This window comes from Cherax quadricarinatus, chromosome 26 (genome assembly GCF_038502225.1).
Source record: "Cherax quadricarinatus isolate ZL_2023a chromosome 26, ASM3850222v1, whole genome shotgun sequence".
Taxonomy (NCBI): domain Eukaryota; kingdom Metazoa; phylum Arthropoda; class Malacostraca; order Decapoda; family Parastacidae; genus Cherax; species Cherax quadricarinatus.
Genome location: NC_091317.1, coordinates 16,361,254 through 16,381,894, shown reverse-complemented (window position 1 = coordinate 16,381,894; position 20,641 = coordinate 16,361,254). Strand labels below are relative to the sequence as shown.

Here is a 20,641-nt window from a genome sequence, read left to right as displayed (position 1 = left end):
TATGGTTCCTGCCTCCACTACCTTACTTGCTAGGCTATTCCACTTCCCTACTCATCCTTTGACTCATCTGGGTCTTCAACTTCCAATTGTGGCCCCTAGTTTCTGTGTCCCCTCTGTGGAACATCCTGTCTCTGTCCACCTTGTCTATTCCACGCAGTATTTTGTATGTCGTTATCATGTCTCCCCTAACTCTCCTGTCCCCCAGTGTCGTCAGGCCGATTTCCCTTAACTTGTTCATAGGACATTCCCCTTAGCTCTGGAACTAACCTTGCTGCAAACCTTTGCACTTTCTCTAATTTCTTGACGTGCTTGATCAAGTGTGGATTCCAAACAGGTCCTGCATACTCCAGTATGGGCCTGACGTACACGGTGTACAGTGTCTTGAACGATTCCTTACTAAGGCATCGAAACGCTGCTCTCAGGTTTGTGTGTGTGTGTGTGTGTGTTCACTTTTTTCAAATTGTCCAATTCTCAGTGGTAATATCTCCATCACTGGAATATTCTAAATGGTAATACACTTCATCACTGGAATATTCTCAGTGGTAATACTCTCCATCACTGGAATATTCTCAGTGGTAATACTCTCCATCACTGGAATATCCTCAGTGGTAATACTCTCCATCACTGGAATATTCTCAGTGGTAATACTCTCCATCACTGGAATATTCTCAGTGATAATACTCTCCATCACTGGAATATTCTCAGTGGTAATACTCTCCATCACTGGAATATTCTCAGTGGTAATACTCTCCATCACTGGAATATTCTCAGTGGTAATACTCTCCATCACTGGAATATTCTCAGTGGTAATACTCTCCATCACTGGAATATTCTCAGTGGTAATATTCTCAGGAATGTGTAATACTCTCCATCACTGGAATATTCTCAGTGGTAATACTCTCCATCACTGGAATATTCTCAGTGGTAATACTCTCCATCACTGGAATACTCTCAGTGGTAATACTCTCCATCACTGGAATATTCTCAGTGGTAATACTCTCCATCACTGGAATAGTCTCAGTGGTAATACTCTCCATCACTGGAATATTCTCAGTGGTAATACTCTCCATCACTGGAATATTCTCAGTGGTAATACTCTCCATCATTGGATAACGATATTATTGTGTTTATTTACGGTTATGGTCGTGGGAATTTGTTAGGTCAGCGACAACAGGGATTTTGTTGGGCCGGCAACATCCCTCTTAAGGGCTCTTCATTCAAGGTATTGGAGCTATCTTCTTCCTTTGATTAAACATGTTTATCTTTCATCAGGCGCTGTGTAACCCTACGGTTTTAGAGCTTCCCCAGTGATAATAATAATCCATGGAATGGGAGCTACCCTCTTCTTCCTTGGATTAAACGTGGTTAGCATTCCTCTGGAGCTGTATAGCCCTACAGCTTTACCGCTTCCCCAGAAATAATAATAATAATAATAATAATAATAATAATAATAATAATAATAATAATAATTATTATTATAATAATAATATTATAATAATAATAATAATAATAATAATAATAATAATAATAATTATTATTATTATTATTATTATTATTATTATTATTATTATTATTATTATTATTATCTCGGCCTTACTAAATGGTCGAATCACTGCTCCTGTCTCAGCTTTTTGAGCGGGTTGAGGAGTCCCGGGTTCTGTCATGCCTAGTCTTGAAGCTATGAATGGATTTTACATTACAATACTTTCTCCTCTATCTTATTTCCAGTTACACTCCATGACAATGTTGATGGTGGTTGATGGTGGTGGTAGTGGTGATGCTGGTAGGATTGGTCGAAGTGTTGGTGATTTATTTTCGTTGGTGGTGGTGGGGAGGGGAGGAGGTTGCAATGTTGGTGGTAGTGATGTGGGAGATGCTTGGATGGTTTTGGTGGTGGTGGTAGTAGTGGTAGTGGTGGTAGTAGTGGTGGTGGTGGTGGTGGTAATGGTGGTAGTAGTGGTGGTGATAGTCATGCTAGTAGTGGTGGCAGTAATGGTAGTGGTGGTTGTGGTAGTGATGTTGGTAGCGATGCTAGTAGTATAGTGGTAGTGGTGGTTGTGATAGTTATGGTGGTAGTGATGCTTGTAGTAGTGGTAGTGGTGGTAGTGATGGTGGTAGTGATGCTAGTAGTAGTGGTAGTAGTGGAAGTGGCAGTGATGGTGATAGTGACGCCAACAGTAGTGGTGGTGGTAGTGGTGGAGGTAGTGGTGGTGGTAGTGACGCTAGTAGTGGTGACAGTAGTGGCAGTGGCAGTAGTGGTAATGATGGTGGTAATGATGCTAGTAGTGGTGGTAGTGGTGGTAGTGGTGGTAGTGGTGGTAGTGGTGGTAGTGGTGGTAGTGGTGGTGGCAGTAGTGGCAGTAGTGGCAGTGGTGGTGGTAATGATGCTAGTAATAATGGTAGTGGTAGTGGTGGAGGAAGTGATGCTAGTAGTGGTGGTCGTGGTGCTAGTAGTAGTGGTAGTAGTGGAAGTGGTAGTGACGCTAATAGTAGTGGTGGTGGTAGTGGTGGTGATAGTGGTGGTGGTAGTGGTGGTGATAGTGGTGGTGGTAGTGGTGGTGGTAGTGGTGGTGATAGTGGTGGTGGTAGTGGTGGTGATAGTGGTGGTGGTAGTGGTGGCAACAGTGGTAGTGGTGGTGGAAGTGGTGGAATTAGTGGTAGTGGTGGTGGTAGTGACGCTAGTAGTGGTGGGAGTAGTGACAGTGGCATTAGTGGCAGTGGCAGTAGTGGTAGTGGTGGTAGTGGTAGTGACGGCGGTAATGATGCTAGTAGTGGTGATAGTGATGGTAATGGTGGTAGCAGTAGTGGCAGTAGTGGTAGTGGTGGTGGTAGTGATGCTAGTAGTAATGGTAGTGGTAGTGATGGTGGAAGTGATGCTAGTAGTGGTGGTAGTAATGCTAGTAGTAGTGGTAGTAGCCACTACACATAAGTATATACGTCAACTTCACTTCTCTTAACTTCACATCAACTTAAGTTTGCCTAGAAAAAACAAGACAACACGAGTCATCAAAATCAGTGAGCAAACACATTATGTGTTTTACAAGTGGTTGTATATATTTGTTGTTCTTGTTTTACTACCGTTGCGCGTTCTAAATTGTTCTTGTTTACCTGCACGCGCCTCTAATTACCTACCTTTTTTGTACATATTTGTGTTTCTTTGTTTCTGATGTTCTTTCACTGTTTGCATTACTCAAAGGATTTTAAATTGATTTCTTTTACCTAGTGTGTTGTTGTACCTAGTGTGTTGTTGTACCTATTGTGTTGTTGTACATAGTATGTTGTACCTAGTATATTGTTGTACCTAATGTGTTGTTGTACCTAGTGTGTTGTTGTATCTAGTGTTTTGTTGTTTTTAGTGTGTTGTTGTACCTAGTGTGTTGTTGTATTTAGTGTGTTGTTGTACCTAGTGTGTTGTTGTACCTAGTGTGTTGTTGAAACTAGTGTGTTGTTGTACCTAGTGTGTTGTTGTACCTAGTGTGTTGTTGTATTTAGTGTGTTGTTGTACCTAGTGTGTTGTTGTATTTAGTGTGTTGTTGTACCTAGTGTGTTGTTGTACCTAGTGTGTTGTTGTACCTAGTGTGTTGTTGTACCTAGTGTGTTGTTGTACCTAGTGTGTTGTTGTATTTAGTGTGTTGTTGTACCTAGTGTGTTGTTGTACCTAGTGTGTTGTTGTACCTAGTGTGTTGTTGTACCTAGAATGTTGTTATACCTAGTGTGTTGTTGTATCTAGTGTGTTGTTGTGTCTAGTGTGTTGTTGTATTTAGTGTGTTGTTGTATTTAGTGTGTTGTTGTATTTAGTGTGTTGTTGTGCTTAGTGCGTTGTTGTACCTAGTGTGTTGTTGTACCTAGTGTGTTGTTGTATTTAGTGTGTTGTTGTACCTAGTGTGTTTTTGTATTTAGTGTGTTGTTGTACCTAGTGTGTTGTTGTATTTAGTGTGTTGTTGTGCTTAGTGCGTTGTTGTACCTAGTGTGTTGTTGTACCTAGTGTGTTGTTGTATTTAGTGTGTTGTTGCACCTAGTGTGTTGTTGTACCTAGTGTGTTGTTGTACCTAGTGTGTTGTTGTATTTAGTGTGTTGTTGTGCTTAGTGCGTTGTTGTACCTAGTGTGTTGTTGTACCTAGTGTGTTGTTGTATTTAGTGTGTTGTTGCACCTAGTGTGTTGTTGTACCTAGTGTGTTGTTGTACCTAGTGTGTTGTTGTACCTAGTGTGTTGTTGTACCTAGTGTGTTGTTGTACCTAGTGTGTTGTTGTATTTAGTGTGTTGTTGTACCTAGTGTGTTGTTGTACCTAGTGTGTTGTTGTACCTAGTGTGTTGTTGTACCTAGTGTGTTGTTGTACCTAGTGAGTTAATGAACCTAGTGTGTTGTTGTACCTAGTGTGTTGTTGTACCTAGTGAGTTAGTGAACCTAGTGTGTTGTTGTACCTAGTGTGTTGTTGTACCTAGTGTGTTGTTGTACCTAGTGTGTTGTTGTACCTAGTGTGTTGTTGTACTTATTGTGTTTTTGTATCTAGTGTGTTGTTGTACCTAGTGTGTTGTTGAACTTAGTGTGTTGTTGTACCTAGTGTGTTGTTGTACCTAGTGTGTTGTTGAACTTAGTGTGTTGTTGTACCTAGTGTGTTGTTGTACCTAGTGTGTTGTTGAACTTAGTGTGTTGTTGTACCTAGTGTGTTGTTGTACCTAGTGTGTTGTTGTACCTAGTGTGTTGTTGTACCTAGTGTGTTGTTGTACCTAGTGTGTTGTTGTACCTAGTGTGTTGTTGTACCTAGTGTGTTGTTGTACCTAGTGAGTTAATGAACCTAGTGTGTTGTTGTACCTAGTGTGTTGTTGTATTTAGTGTGTTGTTGAACTTAGTGTGTTGTTGTACCTAGTGTGTTGTTGTACCTAGTGTGTTGTTGTACCTAGTGTGTTGTTGAACTTAGTGTGTTGTTGTACCTAGTGTGTTGTTGTACCTAGTGTGTTGTTGTACCTAGTGTGTTGTACCTAGTGTGTTGTTGTACCTAGTGTGTTGTTGTACCTAGTGTGTTGTTGTATCTAGTGTGTTGTTGAACTTAGTGTGTTGTTGTACCTAGTGTGTTGTTGTACCTAGTGTGTTGTTGTACCTAGTGTTTTGTACCTAGTGTGTTGTTGTACCTAGTGTGTTGTTGTACCTAGTGTGTTGTTGTATTTAGTGTGTTGTTGAACTTAGTGTGTTGTTGTACCTAGTGTGTTGTTGTACCTAGTGTGTTGTTGTACCTAGTGTGTTGTACCTAGTGTGTTGTTGTACCTAGTGTGTTGTTGTACCTAGTGTGTTGTTGTACCTAGTGTGTTGTTGTACCTAGTGTACACACACTACTTAGTGTTTTTTTCAGTTAACTGTGTTCCAAAATTTCCTTTTCCTATCGTCTTTCACAGCCCCTTCATCCTTCTTTCCTTTGTCCCTTCAGCTTTTATTTTTTTACCCCTTCAGTGTTCTCGTCTTGCCCCTTCAACCTTATTTTTTTTACAAAGCAGCAGATGATAATTATTGAAAACTAGTGTTTTTTCTCCTTATATCTCTTGCCAGTTTGTTCTCTGATCTGACACGAAATATTGACAATGCAGAAAGAGGAACAGGGAGGAAGGGAGAGACAGACGGAGAGAGGGCTAGAGGAAGGGAGGGAGGGATGGAGGAAGGGAGAGAGGGAGTGATGGAGGAAGGGAGAGAGGGAGGGAGGGAGGGAGGGATGGTGGAAGGGAGAGACAGACAGACAGAGGGAGAAAATGAGTGTGCCACCACCACCACCAGTGCCAACACTTGTCAACAAATGACTCGGAGAACCTCATCTCTGAATGCCATACCTATGCAGATGACTGCGCTATTCTCTTCATCCAAACATATGGAGAGATTTCCCCCTCGTCGGCAGGTCATATCTACCCTGCCACAGATGATGGATAATTACATTTACTACCGACTGAACACACATAAATTTTACTAATCTGTAGAACTTAACTTTGGTGACTCACTTATCACAACTGAAGAACCCGAGGTTCGATGCCTGGACGAGCGGAAAAGTTAGAGGTGTTTCCTTCCACCAGTAGGCCTACTGCTGGCACTCGTGTAATTGTTCAACCTATTTCTAAACTTATTCAAAATTTATACTTCAATGAGCATCATCAGAGATGAAAATAAAGATAACAGAAAAAAGAAAGGAGACGGGGAAATTTAGAAGCAGCTCAAATTAAGAGGAATAGACATCGTAAACGGCAAAAACAACATCAACAACAGTTAGAACAACAAATAAACCGATAAACTTGTAAATAGCAAATAAAACAAGAGAACTATGTTAAGTAAACACCAGAGTGTTTTCAATTCATCTCTTTCCTGGCTTATGGCAACACTGACACTGTGCAGCATGTGGCAACACTGACGTACACATACACACACACACACACACACACACACACACACACACATACATACACACACACGTAAACATACACACACACACACACACACACACACATATACACACACACACACACATACACACACACACACACACACACACACACACACACACACACACACACACACACACACACACACACAATGAGAATAAGGAGAGCAGTCGTAGAGCCAGAAACGAATATGCACAGATAAGAAGGGAGGCCCAACGTCAATATGAAAACGACATAGCAGCAAAAGCCAAATCTGACCCGAAGCTGTTATACAGCCACATCAGGAAGAAAACAACCGTTAAGGACCAGGTAATCAGGCAAAGGAAGGAAGGAGGAGAGACAACAAGAAATGACCGTGAAGTATGTGAGGAACTCAACAAGAGATTCAAAGAAGTGTTCACAGAGAAGACAGAAGGGGCTCCAGAAAGACGGAGAGGTGGGGTACACCACCATGTGCTGGACACAGTACACACAACCGAGGAAGAAGTGAAGAGGCTTCTGAGTGAGCTAGATACCTCAAAGGCAATGGGGCCAGATAACATCTCTCCATGGGTCCTGAGAGAGGGAGCAGAGGCGCTATGTGTACCCCTAACAACAATATTCAATACATCTATCGAAACAGGGAGATTGCCTGAGGCATGGAAGACAGCAAATGTGGTCCCAATCTTCAAAAAAGGAGACAGACATGAAGCACTAAACTACAGACCAGTGTCACTGACATGTATAGCATGCAAAATCATGGAAAAGATTGTCAGGAGAAGAATGGTGGAACATCTAGAAAGGAATGATATCATCACCAGCAGCCAACATGGTTTCAGAGATTGGAAATCCTGTGTCACAAACCTACTGGAGTTCTATGACATGGTGACAGCAGTAAGACAAGAGAGAGAGGGGTGGGTGGATTGCATTTTCTTGGACTGCAAGAAGGCTTTTGACACAGTACCACACAAGAGATTAGTGCAAAAACTGGAGGACCAAGCAGGGATAACAGGGAAGGCACTGCAATGGATCAGGGAATACTTGTCAGGAAGACAGCAGCGAGTAATGGTACGTGGCGAGGTGTCAGAGTGGGCACCTGTGACCAGCGGGGTCCCACAGGGGTCAGTCCTAAGACCAGTGCTGTTTCTGGTATTTGTGAACGACATGACGGAAGGAATAAACTCCGAGGTGTCCCTGTTTGCAGATGACGTGAAGTTGATGAGAAGAGTTCATTCGATCGAAGACCAGGCAGAACTACAAAGGGATCTGGACAGGCTGCAGACCTGGTCCAGCAACTGGCTCCTGGAGTTCAATCCCACCAAGTGCAAAGTCATGAGGATTGGGGAAGGGCAAAGAAGACCGCAGACGGAGTACAGTCTAAGGGGCCAGAGACTACAAACATCACTCAAGGAAAAAGATCTTGGGGTGAGTATAACACCAGGCACATCTCCTGAAGCGCACATCAACCAAATAACTGCCGCAGCATATGGGCGCCTGGCAAACCTCAGAACAGCATTCCGACATCTTAATAAGGAGTCGTTCAGGACCCTGTACACCGTGTACGTTAGGCCCATATTAGAGTATGCGGCACCAGTTTGGAACCCACACCTAGCCAAGCATGTAAAGAAACTAGAGAAAGTGCAAAGGTTTGCAACAAGACTAGTCCCAGGGTTAAGAGGTATGTCCTATGAGGAGAGGTTAAGGGAAATCAACCTGACGACACTGGAGGACAGGAGAGATAGGGGGGACATGATAACGACTTACAAAATACTGAGAGGAATTGACAAGGTGGACAAAGACAGGATGTTCCAGAGACTGGACACAGCAACACGGGGACACAGTTGGAAGCTGAAGACACAGATGAATCAAAGGGATGTTAGGAAGTATTTCTTCAGCCACAGAGTAGTCAGGAAGTGGAATAGTTTGGGAAGCGATGTAGTGGAGGCAGGATCCATACATAGCTTTAAGCAGAGGTACGATAAAGCTCATGGTTCAGGGAGAGTGACCTAGTAGCGACCAGTGAAGAGGCGGGACCAGGAGCTTGGACTCGACCCCTGCAACCTCAACTAGGTGAGTACAACTAGGTGAGTACACACACACACACACACACACACACACACACACACACACACACACACACACACACACACACACACACACATACACACACAACACACACACACACACACAACACACACACACACACACACACACACACACACACAGGGAAGGGATACAAGACTCAGAATGTATGAAAGAAACACCAAACTCTGACACAAGTCTTCCCCGACACAAGCGACAATTTGTAAGTCTGAAATATCCCAGAGGATGTCATCAATTTGCGATCTCAACACAATAAAAAGGTAAAGGTTGGCTTATTTTTTGAGTTACCACTTTTGTGGGCGTAAATTTTACCATGTGGTCAAATAACGATTTTTTTTGGTTCTCTTCTTTTCTCTGAGTGACATTACTGCTCAGTTTGTGAGATGATTGACAGATTAAGAGGGATGGAGGCTGGGATGGATGGAGGATGAAATCTGGGAGAAATGGTGGATAGAGTCTGGGAGGGATGGAGGATGAAGTCTGGGAGAAATAGTGGATAGAGTCTGGGAGGGTTGGAGGATGAAGTCTGGGAGAAATAGTGGATAGAGTCTGGGAGGGATGGAGGATGAAGTCTGGGAGAAATAGTGGATAGAGTCTGGGAGGGATGGAGGATGAAGTCTGGGAGAAATAGTGGATAGAGTCTGGGAGGGTTGGAGGATGAAGTATGGGAGAAATAGTGGATAGAGTCTGGGAGGGTTGGAGGATGAAGTCTGGGAGAAATAGTGGATAGAGTCTGGGAGGGTTGGAGGATGAAGTATGGGAGAAATAGTGGATAGAGTCTGGGAGGGTTGGAGGATGAAGTCTGGGAGAAATAGTGGATAGAGTCTGGGAGGGATGGAGGATGAAGTCTGGGAGAAATAGTGGATAGAGTCTGGGAGGGATGGAGGATGAAGTCTGGGAGAAATAGTGGATAGAGTCTGGGAGGGTTGGAGGATGAAGTCTGGGAGAAATAGTGGATAGAGTCTGGGAGGGTTGGAGGATGAAGTTTGGGAGGAGTGCCGGAATGGAGTCATAATAGCGTCCCTGGAACAGTAGCCACGGTACTGCTCCAGCCACGGTACTGCTCCAGCCACGGTACTGCTCCAGCCACGGTACTGCTCCAGCCACGGTACTGCTCCAGCCACGGTACTGCTCCAGCCACGGTACTGCTCCAGCCACGGTACTGCTCCAGCCACGGTACTGCTCCAGCCACGGTACTGCTCCAGCCACGGTACTGCTCCAGCCACGGTACTGCTCCAGCCACGGTACTGCTCCAGCCACGGTACTGCTCCAGCCACGGTACTGCTCCAGCCACGGTACTGCTCCAGCCACGGTACTGCTCCAGCCACGGTACTGCTCCAGCCACGGTACTGCTCCAGCCACGGTACTGCTCCAGCCACGGTACTGCTCCAGCCACGGTACTGCTCCAGCCACGGTACTGCTCCAGCCACGGTACTGCTCCAGCCACGGTACTGCTCCAGCCACGGTACTGCTCCAGCCACGGTACTGCTCCAGCCACGGTACTGCTCCAGCCACGGTACTGCTCCAGCCACGGTACTGCTCCAGCCACGGTACTGCTCCCGCCACGGTACTGCTCGAGCCACGGTACTGCTCCAGCCACGGTACTGCTCCAGCCACGGTACTGCTCGAGCCACGGTACTGATCCAGCCACGGTACTGATCCAGCCACGGTACTGCTCCAGCCACGGTAATGCTCCCGCCACGGTACTGCTCCAGCCACGGTACTGCTCCAGCCACGGTACTGCTCCAGCCACGGTACTGCTCCAGCCACGGTACTGCTCCAGCCACGGTACTGCTCCAGCCACGGTACTGCTCCAGCCACGGTACTGCTCCAGCCACGGTACTGCTCCAGCCACGGTACTGCTCCAGCCACGGTACTGCTCCAGCCACGGTACTGCTCCAGCCACGGTACTGCTCCAGCCACGGTACTGCTCGAGCCACGGTACTGCTCCAGCCACGGTACTGCTCCAGCCACGGTACTGCTCGAGCCACGGTACTGATCCAGCCACGGTACTGATCCAGCCACGGTACTGCTCCAGCCACGGTAATGCTCCCGCCACGGTACTGCTCGAGCCACGGTACTGATCCAGCCACGGTACTGATCCAGCCACGGTACTGCTCCAGCCACGGTACTGCTCCAGCCACGGTACTGCTCCAGCCACGGTACTGCTCCAGCCACGGTACTGCTCCAGCCACGGTACTGCTCCAGCCACGGTACTGCTCCAGCCACGGTACTGCTCCAGCCACGGTACTGCTCCAGCCACGGTACTGCTCAAGCCAGGGTTCTGCGCCAGCCACGGTACGGCTCGAGCCACGGTACTGCTCCAGCCACGGTACTGCTCCAGCCACGGTACTGCTCGAGCCACGGTACTGATCCAGCCACGGTACTGATCCAGCCACGGTACTGCTCCAGCCACGGTAATGCTCCCGCCACGGTACTGCTCGAGCCACGGTACTGATCCAGCCACGGTACTGATCCAGCCACGGTACTGCTCCAGCCACGGTACTGCTCCAGCCACGGTACTGCTCCAGCCACGGTACTGCTCCAGCCACGGTACTGCTCCAGCCACGGTACTGCTCCAGCCACGGTACTGCTCCAGCCACGGTACTGCTCCAGCCACGGTACTGCTCCAGCCACGGTACTGCTCCAGCCACGGTACTGCTCCAGCCACGGTACTGCTCGAGCCACGGTACTGCTCCAGCCACGGTACTGCTCCAGCCACGGTACTGCTCGAGCCACGGTACTGATCCAGCCACGGTACTGATCCAGCCACGGTACTGCTCCAGCCACGGTAATGCTCCCGCCACGGTACTGCTCGAGCCACGGTACTGATCCAGCCACGGTACTGATCCAGCCACGGTACTGCTCCAGCCACGGTACTGCTCCCGCCACGGTACTGCTCCAGCCACGGTACTGCTCCAGCCACGGTACTGCTCCAGCCACGGTACTGCTCCAGCCACGGTACTGCTCCAGCCACGGTACTGCTCGAGCCACGGTACTGCTCGAGCCACGGTACTGATCCAGCCACGGTACTGATCCAGCCACGGTACTGTTCGAGATACGATACTGCTCCAGCCACGGTACTGCTCCAGCCACGGTACTGCTCGAGCCACGGTACTGCTCGAGCCACGGCACTGCTCGAGCCACGGTACTGCTCGAGCCACGGTACTGCTCGAGCCACGGTACTGATCCAGCCACGGTACTGATCCAGCCACGATACTGCTCGAGCCACGGTACTGCTCCAGCCACGGTACTGCTCCAGCCACGGTACTGCTCCAGCCACGGTACTGCTCCAGCCACGGTACTGCTCCAGCCACGGTACTGCTCCAGTCACGGTACTGCTCCAGCCACGGTACTGCTCCAGCCACGGTACTGCTCCAGCCACGGTATTACTCCAGCCACGGTACTGCTCCAGCCACGGTACTGCTCCAGTCACGGTACTGATCCAGCCACGGTACTGCTCCAGCCACGGTACTGATCCAGCCACGGTACTGATCCAGCCACGGTACTGCTCCAGCCACGGTACTGCTCCAGCCACGGAACTGCTCCAGCCACAGTACTGATCCAGCCACAGTACTGATCCAGCCACGGTACTGCTACAGCCACGGTACTGATCCAGCCACGGTACTGCTCCAGCCACGGTACTGCTCCAGCCAGGGTACTGCGGCAGGATAAGGCTGTCTTGGCATGATAGGGCTGTGACCACCAGCAGTCAAGGAATGGATGTATAATTATTTTATCTGTTACGATGCCTAGACATAAGTCTGAAATACAGATAAGCAACATTCCGTGGCTAGCTACAAGAACAGCATCAACCTCCGTGGCTAGCTACAAGAACAGCATCAACCTCCGTGGCTAGCTACAAGAACAACATCAATCTCCGTGGCTAGCTACAGGAACAGCATCATCCTTCGTGGCTAGCTACAGGAACAGCATCATCCCTCGTGGCTAGCTACAGGAACAGCATCATCCCTCGTGGCTAGCTACAGGAACAGCATCATCCTCCGTGGCTAGCTACAGGAACAGCATCATCCCTCGTGGCTAGCTACAGGAACAGCATCATCTTTAGTGGCTAGCTACAGGAACAGCATCATCCTTCGTGGCTAGCTACAGGAACAGCATCAACCTCCGTGGCTAGCTACAGGAACAGCATCAACCTCCGTGGGTAGCTACAGGAACAGCATCATCCTTCGTGGCTAGCTACAGGAACAGCATCATCCTCCGTGGCTAGCTACAGGAACAGCATCAACCTCCGTGGCTAGCTACAGGAACAGCATCATCCTCCGTGGCTAGCTACAGGAACAGCATCATCCTTCGTGGCTAGCTACAGGAACAGCATCATCCTTCGTGGCTAGCTACAGGAACAGCATCAACCTCCGTGGCTAGCTACAGGAACAGCATCATCCTCCGTGGCTAGCTACAAGAACAGCATCAACCTCCGTGGGTAGCTACAGGAACAGCATCAACCTCCGTGGGTAGCTACAGGAACAGCATCATCCTTTGTGGCTAGCTACAGGAACAGCATCATCCTCCGTGGCTAGCTACAGGAACAGCATCAACCTCCGTGGCTAGCTACAGGAACAGCATCATCCTACGTGGCTAGCTATAGGAACAGCATCATCCTCCGTGGCTAGCTACAGGAACAGCATCATCCTCTGTGGGTAGCTACAGGAACAGCATCAACCTCCGTGGGTAGCTACAGGAACAGCATCAACCTCCGTGGCTAGCTACAGGAGCAGCATCATCCTCCGTGGCTAGCTACAGGAACAGCATCAACCTCCGTGGCTAGCTACAGGAACAGCATCAACCTCGGTGGGTAGCTACAGGAACAGCATCAACCTCCGTGGCTAGCTACAGGAGCAGCATCATCCTCCGTGGCTAGCTACAGGAACAGCATCAACCTCCGTGGGTAGCTACAGGAACAGCATCAACCTCCGTGGGTAGCTACAGGAACAGCATCATCCTCCGTGGCTAGCTACAGGAACAGCATCAACCTCCGTGGCTAGCTACAGGAGCAGCATCATCCTCCGTGGCTAGCTACAAGAACAGCATCAACCTCGGTGGGTAGCTACAGGAACAGCATCAACCTCCGTGGGTAGCTACAGGAACAGCATCAACCTCCGTGGGTAGCTACAGGAACAGCATCAACCTCCGTGGGTAGCTACAGGAACAGCATCAGCCTCCGTGGGTAGCTACAGGAACAGCATCAACCTCCGTGGCTAGCTACAGGAACAGCATCATCCTCCGTGGCTAGCTACAAGAACAGCATCAACCTCGGTGGGTAGCTACAAGAACAGCATCAACCTCGGTGGGTAGCTATAGGAACAGCATCATCCTCCGTGGCTAGCTGCAGGAACAACATCATCCATCGTGGCTAGCTAAAGGAACAGCATCATCCTTCGTGGCTAGCTACAAGAACAGCATCATCCTTCGTGGCTAGCTACAGGAACAGCATCAACCTCCGTGGCTAGCTACAGGAACAGCATCATCCTCCGTGGCTAGCTACAGGAACAGTATCAACCTCCGTGGCTAGCTACAGGAACAGCATCAACCTCCGTGGGTAGCTACAGGAACAGCATCAACCTCCGTGGCTAGCTACAGGAACAGCATCAACCTTCGTGGCTAGGTACAGGAACAGCAACATCCTTCGTGGCTAGCTACAGGAACAGCATCATCCTCCGTGGCTAGCTACAGGAACAGTATCAACCTCCGTGGCTAGCTACAGGAACAGCATCAACCTCCGTGGGTAGCTACAGGAACAGCATCATCCTTCGTGGCTAGCTACAGGAACAGCATCAACCTCCGTGGCTAGCTACAGGAACAGCATCAACCTCCGTGGCTACCTACAGGAACAGCATCAACCTCCGTGGCTAGCTACAGGAACAGCATCAACCTCCGTGGCTAGCTACAGGAACAGCATCATCCTCCGTGGCTAGCTACAGGAACAGCATCATCCTCTGTGGGTAGCTACAGGAACAGCATCAACCTCCGTGGGTAGCTACAGGAACAGCATCAACCTCCGTGGCTAGCTACAGGAACAGCATCATCCTACGTGGCTAGCTATAGGAACAGCATCATCCTCCGTGGCTAGCTACAGGAACAGCATCATCCTCTGTGGGTAGCTACAGGAACAGCATCAACCTCCGTGGGTAGCTACAGGAACAGCATCAACCTCCGTGGCTAGCTACAGGAGCAGCATCATCCTCCGTGGCTAGCTACAAGAACAGCATCAACCTCGGTGGGTAGCTACAGGAACAGCATCAACCTCCGTGGGTAGCTACAGGAACAGCATCAACCTCCGTGGGTAGCTACAGGAACAGCATCAACCTCCGTGGGTAGCTACAGGAACAGCATCAGCCTCCGTGGGTAGCTACAGGAACAGCATCAACCTCCGTGGCTAGCTACAGGAACAGCATCATCCTCCGTGGCTAGCTACAAGAACAGCATCAACCTCGGTGGGTAGCTACAAGAACAGCATCAACCTCGGTGGGTAGCTATAGGAACAGCATCATCCTCCGTGGCTAGCTGCAGGAACAACATCATCCATCGTGGCTAGCTAAAGGAACAGCATCATCCTTCGTGGCTAGCTACAAGAACAGCATCATCCTTCGTGGCTAGCTACAGGAACAGCATCAACCTCCGTGGCTAGCTACAGGAACAGCATCATCCTCCGTGGCTAGCTACAGGAACAGTATCAACCTCCGTGGCTAGCTACAGGAACAGCATCAACCTCCGTGGGTAGCTACAGGAACAGCATCAACCTCCGTGGCTAGCTACAGGAACAGCATCAACCTTCGTGGCTAGGTACAGGAACAGCAACATCCTTCGTGGCTAGCTACAGGAACAGCATCATCCTCCGTGGCTAGCTACAGGAACAGTATCAACCTCCGTGGCTAGCTACAGGAACAGCATCAACCTCCGTGGGTAGCTACAGGAACAGCATCATCCTTCGTGGCTAGCTACAGGAACAGCATCAACCTCGGTGGGTAGCTACAGGAACAGCATCATCCTTCGTGGCTAGCTACAGGAACAGCATCAACCTCCGTGGCTAGCTACAGGAACAGCATCATCCTCCGTGGCTAGCTACAGGAACAGTATCAACCTCCGTGGCTAGCTACAGGAACAGCATCAACCTCCGTGGGTAGCTACAGGAACAGCATCATCCTCCGTGGCTAGCTACAGGAACAGCATCAACCTCCGTGGCTAGCTACAGGAACAGCATCAACCTCCGTGGCTAGCTACAGGAACAGCATCATCCTCCGTGGCTAGCTACAGGAACTACATCAAACATGTATAGTGGTATCAGTAACACAAGTCCTCCTCAAATGCCCATGAAATGTTAACTTCATAAAGCAGATGGGTTCCTGAGCTAAGATACCTTCCCCTTCCTAGTACCAAGCATAGAGTTCTACCCTAGGTGACGAATAACTCCTGCGAGCTGAAAATCATTCGAAACTAAAATTATATATGTAACTGAGGTATAAAATTATATATATATATATATATATATATATATATATATATATATATATATATATATATATATATATATATATATATATATATAGTATATATATATATATATATATATATATATATATATATATATATATATATACTAAGTATTTAATCCCTGTTTTAGGAATTAAAATATTTTCGTCTGGTGGTGAAAAGGTTATATGTAGTCTTAATAGCTTTCGTCTAGTCGATAAGATTTAAACCCATTAACAATAATGTAAGAACACTCATCCCTAATTTTACATAACCGTTAGGTGTAAAAAAAAATAAACGAGAATTATAGAATTAAGAGTACGAAGGGGACGGGAAATGGGCAAAAATAAGGAACAAGAAAAAGGATGCAAGAAGATCTGGCGATGGACATTGAAAGTTTAGGGGATAAAGAGAGGGAGAAGTGATGGTATAAAAAGAAAACGGGAGCTTTGAGGAAGAGTAGAAAGAAGAGAGGAAAGGAGGTAGTGGAAAGAGAAAATGGGAGGAGAAATCAAGGAGATGGGAAGGACTATGAGAGGAAGGAATGAAAGTGAGGAGAGGAGAGGAAAATACAGGGATGGAAGAGGGGACAGATATGAGAGGAGAAGAGAGGGAGTGACTCCCAGGAGAGGAAAGAGAAAGACAGGGAAGAGAGGAGTGTGAAAATGGAGGCTAAAAATGAGGGAAAGCATGATAAGAAGGGAAGTGGTTATAGAAGATAAGAGGGTAGGGAAGAAAAATAATAGGATAGACAGGGAGGGAAGATGAGACATTAAGGAGAAAGGATGGAGGATGTGTACGAACCGAACAAACACGGAGAATCCTGAAAATTTGTTTTAATTTCCTCAGAGTCAAGACGAGAAGTTTAATGGCAACTCCAGGAGATCCAGAGAGAGAGAGAGAGAGAGAGAGAGAGAGAGAGAGAGAGAGAGAGAGGACAGAGAAGGGAGAAAAATAGAGAAGGAAGGTAGAGTAGAGAGAATAAAAAACTGGGAAATCTTAGCAGTATGAGCTCACAAGTGAAGCTCCCGGGGTCACTCCCGGGTTTACTGACAGGGTCACTTCTGGAGTCACTCCCAGTCACTCCCGGGGTCACTCCCAGAGTCACTCCCAATCACTCCCGGGGTTACTTCCAGAGTCACTCCCGGGGTCACTCCCAGAGTCACTCCCGGGGTTACTGACAGGGTTACTCTCGAGGTCACTCCCAGAGTCACTCTCAGAGTCACTCCCAGAGTCACTCTCAGAGTCACTCTCAGAGTCACTCCCAGAGTCACTCCCAGAGTCACTCCCAGAGTCACTCCCAGAGTCACTCCCAGAGTCACTCCCAGAGTCACTCCCAGAGTCACTCTCAGAGTCACTCCCAGAGTCACTCACAGAGTCACTCCCAGAGTCACTCCCAGAGTCACTCTCAGAGTCACTCCCAGAGTCACTCCCAGAGTCACTCCCAGAGTCACTCCCAGAGTCACTCTCAGAGTCACTCCCAGAGTCACTCCTAGAGTCACTCCCAGAGTCACTCCCAGAATCACTCCCAGAGTCACTCTCAGAGTCACTCCCAGAGTCACTCCCAGAGTCACTCTCAGAGTCACTCCCAGAGTCACTCCCAGAGTCACTCTCAGAGTCACTCCCAGAGTCACTCCCAGAGTCACTCCCAGAGTCACTCCCAGAGTCACTCTCAGAGTCACTCCCAGAGTCACTCCTAGAGTCACTCCCAGAATCACTCCCAGAGTCACTCCCAGAGTCACTCTCAGAGTCACTCCCAGAGTCACTCCCAGAGTCACTCCCAGAGTCACTCCCAGAGTCACTCTCAGAGTCACTCCTAGAGTCACTCCCAGAGTCACTCCCAGAATCACTCCCAGAGTCACTCCCAGAGTCACTCCCAGAGTCACTCCCAGAGTCACTCCCAGAGTCACTCCCAGAGTCACTCCCAGAGTCACTCTCAGAGTCACTCCTAGAGTCACTCCCAGAGTCACTCCCAGAGTCACTCCCAGAGTCACTCCCAGAGTCACTCCCAGAGTCACTCCCAGAATCACTCCCAGAGTCACTCTCAGAGTCACTCCCAGAGTCACTCCCAGAGTCACTCTCAGAGTCACTCCCAGAATCACTCCCAGAGTCACTCTCAGAGTCACTCCCAGAGTCACTCCCAGAGTCACTCCCAGAATCACTCCCAGAGTCACTCTCAGAGTCACTCCCAGAGTCACTCCCAGAATCACTCCCAGAGTCACTCTCAGAGTCACTCCCAGAGTCACTCCCAGAGTCAATCTCAGAGTCACTCCCAGAATCACTCCCAGAGTCACTCTCAGAGTCACTCTCAGAGTCACTCCCAGAATCACTCAAAACATATTTCAAACACATTAATTCCAATATTATACATATTATTATATCAATGAAGGAAAGACCTCACATTGTATAACTTATGATGACGAAGAAAAGAAACACTTTCATGAAACAACTTTCTGTGTTAAAGTTTATCAACTCATGACTCAATCTCTGTACTTACACACACACACACACACACACACACACACACACACACACACATACATACACACACACACACACACACACACATACACACACACACACACACACACAAACGACATGACGGAAGGGTTAGACTCAGAAGTGTCCCTGTTTGCAGATGATGTGAAGTTAATGAGGAGAATTAAATCTGATGAGGACCAGGCAGGACTTCAAAGAGACCTGGACAGACTGGACACCTGGTCCAGCAAATGGCTTCTCGAATTTAATCCTGCCAAATGCAAAGTCATGAAGATAGGGGAAGGGCACAGAAGACCACAGACAGAGTATAGGCTAGGTGGCCAAAGACTGCAAACCTCACTCAAGGAGAAAGATCTTGGGGTGAGTATAACACCGAGCATGTCTCCGGAAGCACACATCAATCAGATAACTGCTGCAGCATATGGGCGCCTGGCAAACCTGAGAACAGCATTCCGACACCTTAGTAAGGAATCATTCAAGACACTGTACACCGTGTATGTCAGGCCCATACTGGAGTATGCAGCACCTGTTTGGAACCCGCACTTGATAAAGCACGTCAAGAAACTAGAGAAAGTACAAAGGTTTGCAACAAGGTTAGTTCCAGAGCTAAGGGGAATGTCCTATGAAGAAAGATTAAGGGAAATCGGCCTGACGACACTGGAGGACAGGAGGGTCAGGGGAGACATGATAACGACATATAAAATACTGCGTGGAATAGACAAGGTGGACAAGGACAGGATGTTCCAGGGAGGGGACACAGAAACAAGAGGCCACAATTGGAAGTTGAAGACACAAATGAGTCAGAGAGATAGTAGGAAGTATTTCTTCAGTCATAGAGTTGTAAGGCAGTGGAATAGCCTAGAAAATGACGTAGTGGAGGCAGGAACCATACACAGTTTTAAGACGAGGTTTGATAAAGCTCATGGAGCGGGGAGAGAGAGGGTCTAGTAGCAACCGGTGAAGAGGCGGGGCCAGGAGCTAGGACTCGACCCCTGCAACCACAAATAGGTGAGTACAAATAGGTGAGTACACACACACACACACACACAAAGTTCAAGGGAAGTGGAGCTCAAATTGTTTAAATCAAGAGCCCTTCACCATCAAGTTATCTTCCTCCTCCTCCTCCTCTTCCTTCTCTCTCTCACTAAAAATTACCGTTAGTTAGCTTCTTGGTTCATTAGTTAGCTTTTATTTAGATTTTTCTTTGTTTATCTGGATTTTACTTTTCCTTTTTTATTTAGTTGCCTTTTTCAGTTAGTTAGTTTTCAGTAATTTAGTTTTTTATTTAGCTTTTTAGTTATTTATTTAGAAGTTTACTTAGATTTTTAGTTATTTTTGTTACTTTTTACTTAACATTTTAGTTATTTATTTTTTTTACCAGCTTTCCAGTTATTTAGTTAATGTTTTACTTAGCCACCTTTTAATTTAGTTATTTATTTAGTTTTTAGTTAGTCTTTCAGTTAGTGTTTAGTTACGAAGTTAAGTTTTAAGCCAGAGGAAAGTCATTGTGACTTATTTCCATTTAGGTCGTAAATATCTCTTTGTTGGGGTGTCTGTGGCCGAGGGATTTGTGAGAGGGATTTTGCTCCCACTGGTTGATGGTGTCACAGGGGATTTATTTGGTGTATTTTTTCCCGATTTTTTTTTTTTCATAGATCTGAGTGTGCTTCCATTGTGTTTTTCTGTTTCCGTTTTGTTTCTTTTTTTCTTAATTGTGTGATTTGTGTTGCGCATAATCTTTATTCTTCTCTGTCTGTCTGTCTGTCTGTCTGTCTCTCTTTCTCTGCGTCTTGCATCTTTCAATTCTATATTTCTCCTTCACTCCTGCATCGTCATTATTCTTTTTCTTTTCCTCCTCTTCTTCCTCCTGCTCCTCCTCATTCTTCTTTTCCTCCTCTACTCCAACCAGATGTTTTTGACAGTTTGTTAGCTAAAAAACACACAAAAATATTTTCACACGGTCCTGCCCTGGCTGTCATCTGTTGCTGACTCTGAAGTGTGTATGTGTGCTCACCTAATAGTGGTTGCAAGGGTCGATTCATAGCTCCTGGCTGTGTGTGTGTGTGTGTGTGTGTGTGTGTGTGTGTGTGTGTGTGTGTGTGTGTGTTAGTATTCTAATTTGCTCATGTTTCACATAAGTAAAAACAACAA

At 47.5% G+C, this 20,641-nt stretch overlaps 1 protein-coding gene and 1 pseudogene across 1 annotated transcript in view; both read left to right on the top strand.

Moving 5' to 3' along the window:
• Positions 1 to 20,641, top strand: part of LOC128691647 (glutamate receptor ionotropic, kainate 2) — a gene marked incomplete in the record, with an annotated part of 245,304 nt that overhangs the window by 147,028 nt on the left and 77,635 nt on the right.
• On the top strand, positions 8,649 to 17,811 carry LOC138853270 (putative uncharacterized protein DDB_G0279653; annotated as a pseudogene).